This window comes from Rhinolophus sinicus, linkage group LG09, assembly GCF_036562045.2.
Source record: "Rhinolophus sinicus isolate RSC01 linkage group LG09, ASM3656204v1, whole genome shotgun sequence".
Lineage (NCBI taxonomy): Eukaryota > Metazoa > Chordata > Mammalia > Chiroptera > Rhinolophidae > Rhinolophus > Rhinolophus sinicus.
Window position 1 is genome coordinate 31036901 of NC_133758.1, and position 13251 is coordinate 31050151.

General features: G+C 36.9%; 1 protein-coding gene across 2 annotated transcripts in view; it reads right to left on the reverse strand.

Moving 5' to 3' along the window:
- The window catches only part of MAPRE2 (microtubule associated protein RP/EB family member 2), a 140958-nt gene that overhangs the window by 107388 nt on the left and 20319 nt on the right, over window positions 1-13251 (reverse strand). The window lies entirely within an intron of this gene.

The following is a 13251-nucleotide window of genomic DNA, read 5'->3' on the forward strand; positions in this document are numbered from 1 at the left end:
TATTTCATAAATAGGAGGGGGATGTTGTTAAAGTTCCAGCTCATGGTAGCAGAGCAGGATTAGAAGCTCATTGAAAACTCAACAAATATTCACAGCCCTGGAACTTCGACTTCTTCTAATGCAACAAAACCTGGTCAGTTACCCCCTGTTATAAATCACATCATTGAAAGATATCTGAGAGAGCCAGCAAGCACACAGTCAGCCTAAAGCATCAGCTCTTTGTTTTTAAATAAAGGTTTTGACCAAAAAAACTTAACTTACTCTTTACTGTGGCCTATGCTGGTTCCTTACTGTAATATATTTGACCCTTATGATTAAATAAAAAATATTTGGATTATCATATTCTTATGATGACAAATATTCGATCACATTATAAATATCACCTAATAAATGGCTATATTTTCACTTCTCAACCCTTGGCTGAGAAATACTACTAGGTAAGAAACATCAAGGCATCGGTAAATTTAAAAATAGGTATATTATCTTGGGTATCATTAATCTAAACAGTATCTTCAGTTTAGATTACCTAATCAATGAGTCTGAAAATATTATACATCTTTATTCCCCTTGTTAAACCCATCCTGCTAAAAAATCTACCCAACCACGAAATCCTATCAATTGCCTCTCTCAATTTTTCTTTTTTGTTTCCACCAAATTCATATCACCTGAAATGTAGACTAATGCAGTAACTGCTGTCTTTTCTGCATTCCTTTCCTTCCAATCTGTTCTTTATATGTGAATAATTTGTTTGTAATTTATAGAAAATGCACCTGTTAAGAATTTGAGGAGTACAAAATGTATAATATTAAGAGCAAACATCTCTCTTACTATTTTCCTTTACCTCAGTCCCATTTTCAAGAATTAATGTTTTTTAACTATTTCTGATTTTAGTTCTTCTAGGGTTACAATTGTATCTCGAAAGACTAAGATATAGTCTATTGATTTATTAACATAATATAAAGATATAGGTAAAAGTAGTAGCTATTTTCTACTAAGAAATTCAACATACTTTTATTCTCACCTCACCTCTCAATTATTGCTAATATTTTAAAATTATTCTAGTGGTTACATTTACAACTTTAAAAAATTTCAAATTCTATTTCTTGACTCATTCCAAGGAATATTATCTATTGATTCTCCATATATATGGTTCTTTTCAACCTTCTCTGCTTTCAATTTGCCTGGTTTTACCATTATGTCTCCTTTATCCTTTATATTTATATCACGTTTTATGAGTGTAGTTAAGTCTTCCTTGTTTTGGCTATAGATTGCTTCTAACCCTGAAGTCTAGTAAAAAGCATTTATGATTATATAATTTCTTATTCTCTCCAAAATCAAGTGGTATCAGCTTCGATAGAAAATGAAGTATAATCTCTAAATCTTGCAAACAAAAGAATGGCCTACTGAAAGCATCAAGGTCAAATGGATTTTCTTTTTTCACATGCCATTAGTTGTTCAAAAGCATGCCTCATTTTAAGATTAAACTTGAATCCTAACCTATCTATATATTTGACATATCTGTATCTGTATCTCTATGTAGATTTTTCCTAGAGCTCTTAACTACTTTTATTTTGCAGAAGAAATATACCATCATGTATGATAAAAATACTCAGATTCTAGGTGTAAATTTATATAACAGAGTCTGACTTTTTTCAAGACATTCTCCATGGAACCCATTACCTAATTTGGACCAATAGCTTTGATATTACTTCTGACATCCTGGTGTTCATAACATTTCTTATAATTGGACTCTTGCATTAGTTCCATTAGATGCTACATTATCCTTATTTTTTTCTCTTTTACATTTTCCTGGACTATATCTTTAAGTTATTTTTTGAGAGGCAACAGGTAAATTTTTAAAGCCTTTCATGTCAAAAAATGCCTATTTGCTCTCATACTTTGATAGCTGGGCTGAATCTAGAACTATAGCTCCAAAATCACTTCCCTCACAACTTCTAAAGCATAGTTGCCCTGTGTCCCAGCCTCCAGCATTGCTTGTCAAAACTTATGCCATTCAGATGATCTCTTCTCCAGTGTCTTTGATTTTTCTTCTAAAAACACTGCTTAAACATTAATGATAGACCTTCTAGACCATCCTTCCATATCTCTAATACTTTTCTCATATTTCCCATCTTCTCATCTTTTGCTTTATACTCTGGAATACTCTTTAGCCATACTCAGTAAGTCCTTCTCTTGATTTTTAATTTGATAATTAAAATATTAATTTGTAAGAACTCTTATGTTTTCTAATTGCTTCTTATTCATAGCAACTCTTTTATTGGAGAAGGGGGTAGTGGAGATTAATGGGTGCAATACTTTTTTGTACTAAGGATAGTAATTAGATTTTTTTTCTTTCTGTTCTCTGAATTATTTCATTTGTTTGTTTGTTTGTTTGTTGTTAGCGATCAACATAATTCTACCCCCTTTCCTTCTTCTAGAAGTTTGTCAATTTCTGGTCCCATTCATGTTTCTAGAACTGACAGGGACTTCTTTTAAAATTGTTATTATTTCAATTTAAGATCTGGAGAGAAGGGAAGCAAAACTGCTTAGACTACCATCTTAAAACAAAACGCACTGATTTTTCCAGAGAGTATTTGCATCATGTCAGTATTTCTTACTACCTAAAATAAAACATTTAAATAATAGTTTGGTATTTGGGACTGCATAGTTTGACCCCAGTTTATCTTTCTCCCCGAATCCTCCATTATTCACACTAATGAATCAGTCATCCCCTTTCCCCTTGAGATGGTTTATGCTCCATTCCTTGGACCTCCTGACTGGTACCTGGAATGTCCTTTTTCTTCCTTTTCACCTATCCATACTTTACAAAGGTAGGCTTAGTTCAAAGTCTCTTTTGAAGCCTCTATGACCATCTTAGGATAGCCAAAATTCTGTATCATTTTAAAACATTTGAGTTCCAACACACAGACTGAGGGGTGAACATATGAGGACACAGTGCGTAGGTGGCCATCTGCAAGCCCAGGAAAGAGGCCTCAGAAGAAACCTTGACACATTGATCTTGGACTTCTAGCCTCCCAAACTGTGAGAAAATACATTTTATAATCCAAAAATAAAAAAATAAAAACATTTGCATTCCACCCAAACAATTCTTTTCTTTGTGCCAGCAATGTCAATTTTCCAACCAAACTTTTCTCCTTTACCCTTCTCACCCTGAAATCCAAAATAATTTTACCTAAGTGGAATTAAATCTTAAAAAGTAACTGCTTCATGTTTTGATATTTTACTGTACAATAAAAATATCAAAGTTTTAATGAGATGCAACTTTTTGAAGTAATAAAGTAGTGTGCCTGAGTTAGGTAATTATTATTATATGATGTTTTCTTGAGCAAGAGGTGAGAGTGGTTGGATAGTCTTATTTCAAGACCCCTTTGTAGAATTGTTGGAGGCAATAATGTCATTATACAATGTTCCAAGCACTCAATTCATATTTTTGACAAACTAAGCAAAGTTTTGCTCCATGCCAGGCATCAGAAAAGAATACTAATGGTTCAGTCCAGCTTATAAGCCAAAGTAATGTTGCATTAGTGGCATTACCTCACACAGGTCTGAAACATATCACTCCCCAAGAGCAAAAATAAAGTTAGAGACAAGAATCCCATGAGAGAAATTCTACCTAGCAGATATTACAGCCTAGTCATTGCCTTGAGAAATCATAACAGAAGAACACATCAGCATTTGGAAACACCATGATACAGTAAAGGCTGAATGCCACACTCCAAAGCAGGAGTATGAAGTATTGGAAAATACAAAAACCACATGGCCTAGAATTTAGTCCCCGAGGGGGGCACTCTGAGGCTTATCTTGACCTCTTACTGTTTATGTTTCCTAATGTAGTTTGATATTAACCTGATAATCTGTGATTCATTTGAATTGCTTTCTTGAAGACTGGAAACTTGACTAACTTTAGAACAGAGACAAACACGTCAGTGCATGCATTTTAAGCAGAATGATATTTGAGGTAAGGGATGCTGAAAATCTGTGTCATCCACAGTACCAGTTGCTGGGCAACCTGCTGCCAAGCCAGTTTTATAGACTTATACAGAACTCAAGAAGCATATATTAAGTGCCTAACGTCTGAGGTAGGGTGTTAATTAAAATAGAATACATCATCAAATATTGCTCTTGAGAATATTATGTTTTGGAAGTTAAAACTTATGTATGTGAAAAAAAATTGAATCCAACGTAATATCCAATCAGGAATTCCATAATATAACAATTGCACCCACACAAGTGTGAGCCTGCCACTCAGGGACACTGTCTAACCAGTTACGACCTGTAAGTTTAAAGTTACCAAAATTTACTTTAAAAAAAAGCTCCATACATCAAACAATGGCAGGTTGGAATAATAATGGTATGTCAACTCTATAGACTATTCTATAGACTTTACAATCACAAATATGTGTGACAGCATGGAACGCTGCTCAACAAAGTTAATAAGCAGTATGGAATTTTTGGAAATACTACAGAAGTAGAAGAAAATATACATGTAAGAGACATTTGAGAAGGTAGGGAGGCAATAGTTGAAATCTGGGAGATGTTTGATTAAGTGACTGTAGATAATCTAATATACTTCTCATAAATCATAAATATGGATAAGTACTAAGTGGCTTAAGCCTTTTACCTAGATGGTAACTAAGATGCTGAAACAGGTCTTTGTCTCCTGAGTAATTTTAATCCAAATGAGCAACTACACATCTTCTATGACACTAATAGTTGTACTTCCATGAAGGGGTAAACAAATTATAATAATAACTGAAGTGGTGATGGTAGGGAAGGCAGGAGGAGAGGAGAGGAGGCATACGGGTACAACATCTGAGATAATCAAGATTAAACACACACACATACACACACACACACACACACACACACACACACACACACAGAATTAAAGTCATTTACCTCCCATTACCTCCACTCTACCTCCAGTCCTAGCTTGAAGCTGTTCTGCTTTGTGGGTAGTTCCAAACGTGTATCTATCTGTGAGGACTGTTTGTGGAAATGACTTTGGATTCACAGCTGCCTGGGGTTCTAATCTTGCCACTACCACTACTAGCTACGTGCCTTGAACAAGTTAGTAATCTCTCTACAACTCAATTTCCTCATTTGTAAAAAGCATAAACAAGATTAATACAACGTATGTGAAGTTGCTAACAGAGTACTTGTACACAGTAGTCATTAATGTTTCTTCTCTCCTCCACAGTTTTTTCCCTTTGTACACAGGATTCTGGTGATTGGGTTTTGGAACGAGAGACGGTGGAAAGGAAGGTGAATCCACCTTGGCTGCAGGTTGTTTTCAGATCTTGCTCCCTCCCCCAAACTTAACCTCAGCTATAACCTACTTGATGGCAGGATGAGGCCAGGCCAGACTTGTTTGAACATCAAAGACCACAGCGAGTTTCCTGGGGTGGCTCTATTTGTAAAATGTATTTAAAACTTCAGTTCTAACTAATCTGGCTTCTAGAGGTGGCTGTCCAATACAGTAGCTGCGGGTCACATGTGGCTATTTACATTTAATTAATTAAAATTAAATAACATTTAAAATACATCTAAAGTGTTCCTCCGTCACATAGTCACATTGCCAAGTATTCCATGGGCACATGTAGCGAGTGGCTACCAAATTAGAGGGCACAGATACAGAACATTTTTATTGCAAAACATGTAGGACTCTGCTCTAAAGTTCTGGGGCTATCAGTAGGAATAAGAAATGTCATAGGCTTAGTGCCCATCGTCTTTGTTCCTTCATTCTTTCATTTTTAATGACTTTCAGACGGGAAAAATAAACTCAGTGAAGCGGGGGTAGAAGAAACACATTTCTTGATTAGGGAGCCTCAATACACACAAGCTTTCCAGGCACCAGCCTATGAGACATCAATAGCATTCTTTCCACATACCACAGCCCACTTGTAAAGAAAACTTTGATAAGACGTGTCAACCTTAGAGTAATTTTAGTGACAGTTTTGCCAGCAAAAATGAAAATGCAAAACCAGATTCTGGTACTCAATGTCAAGGCAGGAATCTCCTATAGACACAATGTATTAAAGGTTTGCTAAGCAGTTGGCAGTTTTATTTCGGAATGCAACGAAGCAGTTGCCACAAGTGCCCAGGCAACACAAGTTTGTGAATGGGGGATGTGACACTGAACTGCTCAATAAACTGTTCAAGTTTCAGTCTGAATCAATTGAATCAATTATTAAGACTGGTCCCCAATAATCTGTCAATGGGAAGACCTTGTGAGTTAGTTACAAACCCTGTACCAATCTCAAACTCATTATAAACCAGGCAGTAGCTCTTAACCCAGTCATTTGGCTCCTACAACATTTTAAAAAGAAAGAATAAATCATCAGCCCACTTTAAAATAAATGTATTGTGTTTGTGATCAATTTTCATGTTTCCGAAAAGAGGCTGTGTCAAGTTTTCATCTGCCCGGTACATGTGCTTCCGCTGAGCCCTTCTTGGAAAAAAAAAGCACTCTGCCTAGAAAACTAGCACAACTATAAACTCATGGCCTCCAAACCCTAGTGGGTGTCACCGCTTCCAGATTACCCTTCTGCTTCCCTAGTCAGTGCTCTGTCATTATTTATAAACCAGACATTTCAATACTTGCCCCATTTCTTTCTATCGCTGACCCTTCCACCTTCCCCTCCCCTTCAGCAAAGGCCTTGCCTCTGACTTCACAGAGGGTATTGAAGCCATTAGACAAGAATTTAAGTTTCCTGCTCCTAAACCTTCACATTTACCTGAAAAGTGGCCATCTTATTCTGCTTCCTGCTGTTGCAATGAAGGTCTGTTCTGGCCAGTTGCCTCCTGTCTCCTCAAAGGTCTGCTCTGTAACTTTCTACCTGATCCTCACACACCCTTTCTATTGGCTCCTTCCCAGGAGCATCTGAATGGGTCAAGTCTCTTCCACCTTAAATCAACTGTTCTTCACCACAGGTCCCTCTTTCTCTTCTCATCTTCACACCCAAATATACCCTCTCCACTTCTCCATTTTCCCCTCACTCCTCAGCTTCTTGCATCCTGAGTTCCACCTTGACCGTGCCATAGAAATTATCCTTATCAATAATACTAACTACCCACTCCAGTAAAATACATATAACATAAAATTTACCATTTGAACCATTGACGTGTCCAGTTCAGTGGTATGAAGTACATTCACACAGTTGTGCAACCATTGTCAGCATCCATCTCCAGAACTTTTTTCATCTTATAAAACACAATAACTTTCCATATTTCCCTCTCCCCAGCCCTGACAACCACCATTCTACTTCGTATCTATATTTTCATTACTCTAGGTAGCTTATATAAGTGGGCTTATACAGTATTTGTCTTTTTGTGACTGACATTTCACTTAACATGATGTCCTCACGGTTCATCCAGGTTGTAGAATGTAACAGAATTTCCTTCCTTTTTAAGGTGGAATAATATTCCATTGTGTGTATCTCCCATATTTTGTTTTCCCCTTCTGGCTATTGTGAATGCTGCTGCTATAAACAAGGGTGCACTTTTTAAAAATCTACCTCTTAAATATTGGTGAGCTTCAAGGTTCTCCGCTGGACTCCTGTTTCTCACTCTATACTCTCCTCGGGCAGTTTTACCTGTATTAGCAGCTAGCTTACTGCTTACATGCTAGTGACTCCAAAAACTATACTTGTGGTTCATTTTTTAAAAATTTTAGTTCAGATCCCAAATCCCTATGTAAATCCTCTAGGACATCACAGACACCCTAAACTCCACGTGTACAACATTGAGCTTCTGATTCTTGCCCTCCCACTTACAATGTTCCCTGAATGTGTGTTTCCTGCCTCAGTAAAGAATACCACCAAACTCCCCTCTTCCTTATACCAGGCACCTGGGCATTATCCTCTGCCAACCACAGCACTGGCAGAGTGCCCAGGAAGCCCACTGAACTCCACGGTCACCAGTTGACTAGTTCTCACTTTGGCATCCGTGAAAGGATTGCTGTGTGCTCCTGTGAAAGACCCCTGTCCATTATTCCCCTCTAAATAAAAATAGCAAAACCTCACTGGGCACTCCCTACAGCTCTTACCTTACCTTGTTTTTCTCAGCACTGAAATAATGCTTACCACACAGCAAGTACTCACTGTGTGTGTCAAAAGAAATGAATTAATCTTTGACCTCTCCCTTACCCAAGCCTGTCTATTTTGTCTTCCATTGTCCTCAAATCCCACCACTTCTCTCTATCCCAGTTGTCACCACCTTGGTCAGGTTCTCATCATCTTTCACTTTGTCTCTCTACTTCTTATCTGCTCCTGATCATTTTCCACACAGCTGCCAGAGTGACCGTTCTAAGACAGCATAAAACAGATAGTTCAACTTCTCTACTTAAAACTTTAACCATCACCTTCATGATACCACCCTACATTCTTCATTGGCTTCATAAGGTCCTTCCAGATTTGTCTGTCTATCCAGCCCTATCTTTCACTACTCCCACAATGCTGCAACTCATTACTGAACTTCTTTCAGTTGCACTAACATGTCGTATGCTTCTCTTATTTTTCTCCTCTCCAGGTCTTTGAAGATGCTACCCTTTCTGGTCAAACAACCCTCCCTTTTTGCAGCACCCCAATACTTACTGGCTCTTCCTTTTCCTTCAGGTTTCCGATTAGGTATCACCTCTTGGAAGCCTAGTCTGACTTCTCTGCACTAGTTCTGGCTTCGTTGTTGCTGTTAGGGGTCTCACAGCATCTTATACTCCCACCATAGTTCTTAGTGCCCTGTAGTAGAATTGCCTGCTTCATTAACGTCCCTGTAACGGCTCATAGATCCATTTGGGCGAAGACCTTGACTTTCTTGCCCAAAATGTACCCTCTGCACTTTGCACAGTGATGGAGCTATGGTAGAGGCTTATTTAATACATGATTCTGCAACAACAACAACAAATTTGTCCTGGGGATTTTAAACATCCCAAGTTCACACAAAGTGATATATAAATGATGTATTACAGAATTGTACACTTGAAACCTATGTAATTTTACTAACCATTGTCACCCCAATAAATTTTTAAAAAATCCAGAAAAGTAGAAAAAACTGTTAATAGTATAACATACACCCATACCCACCAGCTGTATTCAGTAATGGTTAACATTTAGCCATATTTTTTCATCTAGCCATGTTTTCTTTATCATTTCTCTATATTTGACAAATCATTTTAAAGTAAATCACTGACAAAATGAATGAATTCTTAAGTCCCACTAACATGTCCACAAACCATATAAAATAAGCTACGGAAGAAAATAAGAACCAGCAATAAAAACCTCTAAACCTCTACTTAAGCACAGTTAAGTGAAATTCAGAAATGAGAACATTAAGCCATGTACCAGATACTTTTATGAATGTACTCTCATTCCATCATTGAATTCTCATGAGTCTTATAAGGTAACCTCATTAATAAACAAAAGGAAACCTTTGAAGAACCTGTAGCTTGAGGAGGGAAGGAGAAAGAAAATAAACACTTGCTGAGTGATATATACCCAACATTTATGTTACCTCAAATTATTCTCACAACAAACTCAAGATGTAAAAATTCAGTGAGGTCAACTTATTTGCCCAGATAATAAAGAAGGTAAATGGCAGATGAAAGAATTTGTTCCAAGTTTGCCTTTCTTTCCACTCATTTATTCACTAATATTTAAAATTTTCATTAAAAATTTTAAATTTAAAAGTTTTTTACCATGGTCTGAGATGGGTAAAATATAATACATATTACTGTTTATTTGTGCACAAGGAATGCTCTCTTTAGTTCTTATTACCCCTATAGTATAGGGGAGGCAGGGGACAAAATTAGAGCAGTAAGTATAGAACAATAAGCATGAGAAAGTCTCAAGCAGGGTTCTGGTGCCCTGGCTTTGTCACCAAATATCTAACAATAGGCTAGTCACTCAACTCTCCTCACCCAAGAATGTTCATCTATAAAATGAGTGAGTTGGATTAGATCATTATTGAGGTTCCCTCCAGCTGTTTAAAAAACAAAACACAAAAGAACCCCTATAATTCTTAGTGATTTGCTTCAGTCATCAGCTGGAGAGGGCCAGGATAGAGGTCAGCTGATCCCAGCCCTATGCTCTGTGCATTCTCAGTAAATGTACTTTCTGCGGGGGACTAATTGTAAATGTGGGCCATTTTTTATTGGAATGTGGGTCAGTACAACTAGAATAACCCTCCAACTTCCAGAAGCAGATGGCCCACAGATTCTAATAACTAATGACAAAGACTGTGCCAAAAGAGGAGCCATGAAAATGCTCTTTTTCAAAGGAAACCCTTGTTTCATCCCTACTCCCATGTATCCTCTGCCAGACAAGCTATCCTACTTATCACACTTACAATGATTTTTTAAAGATTCTCTACTCCATTAGATAGTAAGCTCTAAGACCTCTGTCTTGTTCACTTTCATAGTCCCAGATTTTAGCATAGAACTTGGCACATACTTGGCAATTAATAAATGTTCATGGAATGAATGGCAAATCTCAACATCTCTGAGCCTCCCAATCCAACATATTACCTTCAAGGCTCAGCTCACATGTCATCTCTACCTCCCCCAACCCTCTCAAACTCCCATAATATTTTAACTGTATTTCTCCTATGGCACCTCTCTTTTTCTATATCTGATTATAGTTATTTATGTATATATCTTCACTTCCCAAATAAAGTCAAACTCTCTGAGACAAAAGCTATCTCTCGCTCCCCACCGAAATCCTACAATAATACCCAGTTCATAAAGGTTCTCAATAAATGCTTGTGGAATAAGCACATTATTCATATACATGGATATATCAAAGCAATTAGCACAGTTCTTTACATATAGACATTCAGTAAATATTATTAAAATGCTGTTTCTGATAAAGTTATGGTGAGGCCAGTACCCTCAAACTGCAAATGTTAGGTACCCCAAACACTTTGGGAAAAAATATGGTAAACCAGATTAAAAGTCATAAAAGTGGTCATATCCTTGAATAATAATCCCATTTCTGGGATTTTGTCCTAAGGAAACAGATGGACAACAAAACCAAAAACACAAGTTAAACCAGACCAAACCAAACCAACTAAATCAACAACATCCACACAAAAAATTATTATACCAATTTTTGTGAAAAATTGGAAAATATTATGGCACATCGCTATAACAATACTAATATAACTAATACCGCTATGCTAATGATCGTTCTGAGGACCTGTGAAAGAGGCTTGTGTCCACTGCTACGGTGTTTCCCCAAAAATAAGACCTAACTGGAAAATAAGCCCTAGCATGATTTTTCAGGACGACATCCCCGCAACATAAGCCCTAATGCGTCTTTTGGAGCAAACCTTAATATAAACCCAGTCTTATTTTCAGGGAAACACGGTAAGTAAAATACAAAGTTCATATGCACTATGATATCTACTGTAGAAACATAGGAAAACTTATGGGGAAAGCAAATACGCAAAAATAGAAAAACAGTTATTTGGGATGGTGTTATGGGTGATTTTCTTTTTTTCCAAAGATTTTTTAAAATTTGTTTTTATAATAAAAATTTTGGTATAGTCAACATGAACCTTTAATGAAGCTCTATTTTCCATAGACAATTATTTAGTGAAGACCGAAGCATAAAATGAAATTGTTTTCTAAATAGCTATTGCTCCAGTACTTAATTCTAGGACTCAGGCGATACCTGACTAGGGATGCCGTGCTACGTCATGAGGTGTGAAGCACAGCCATGCTGAACACGGTGCAGAAACAGATTTGAATGAGAAACAAGCAGCTAGACCCAGCAAAGGAAATCCCAGGACACCATACAAATGATGATGAGATTACTCCCTCAAATAAACTATTAATACTAGTTTCTGAGAGGGTTAAATAAGGAGGCTGCAACCCAGAAGGGAGATGAAGAGGAGAGGAAGTGAGAATGGCTGTCTTCTTGGTTCTCTACCATGTACTACCCCCTTACTTTCTTTTCTCTCACAAGGGCCTGTAAACTACAGTCGGTTTCTGCAAATAAAGTTTGATTTGCTGAAAGTTTGACATTCACTTGTCTTATTGTTTATGGCTGTTTTCACACTACAGTAAGTTGCATAGTTGTAACAGAGACTATATGGCGCACAACGTAGAAAATATTTACTATGTAGCTCTTTATAAGGAAAAAAAAAAAAGAAGAATCATTTGTCCTGTAGCTCCAGATATAAGAGGTTTATGAACAGACACCCAATTTAGATATTGTACCACCTTTGTCTATTACTTTTTTTTCATATGTGCCAACCTGGAAGATAGGGTGATCATATCATTTATCGTCCAAACTAAGACACTTTTGAGGGTAAAGGTGATGCTAAATAGACACTACTCTAGGACAACAGAAGTAAACCAGGATTGTCCCAGACACCAGACATATAGGCCCCCCATTAGAAGGGCTAGTAGCACAAGAGCAGGTTTCAAAGGGCACTCGATGTCTTTTCAGGAACTGTTTTAACATGTATGAAGAAAGTTTAGGTGACTCCTCTTCTTGGTTTTTCCTATTTCTTTCTTTTTTTCTAATTTTTTTTTTTTAATTAAAGTTTATTGGGGTGAGAATTGTTAGTAAAGTTACATAGATTTCAGGTGTACAATTCTGTATTACATCATCTATAAATCACATTGTGTGTTCACCACCCAGAGTCAGTTCTTCTTCCATCACCATATATGTGATCCCCTTTACCCTCATCTACTTCCTCCCGCCCCCCCAGTTTTTCCTATTTCAATTGCCCTCAGGTACCTTTCCACTTCTCTCTGTCCCAACACTGCCCTTGAGCCAGCTCTGATCCCTGATGAATCCAGCTGTTTGGACACCACTCAGGGTACAGTATCTCTACTTTCATTAGAGCAAAAGGGGAAAAGTTTACTCATTCTATTTAAATAAACCTTAATTATTTCAATTCAATACAAATACTTTTGTACCTGTAAATTTCGCTTGGTTTAATATCAAGGTAACTCCTTAAAATTCTTTTTTTTTTTACGAGAAGTATTTCAGGTTTCTCTTCTAAAGTGAATGATTTAAAAATGATCATCAACCATAGCACTTGTTACAAAGAAACCCCATGACAAATATGGTATACTATCCATTGATTTGAGTTTTTAATACTCACCAATACAATTTGGAGAATTATATAAGAATGAAGTTCTAAGTTTATCATTCCAGAATGAAAAACAAAATACGTACACCCCATACACCTTTTATTTTCCCCCTTGGAAACATTTTTGATGTT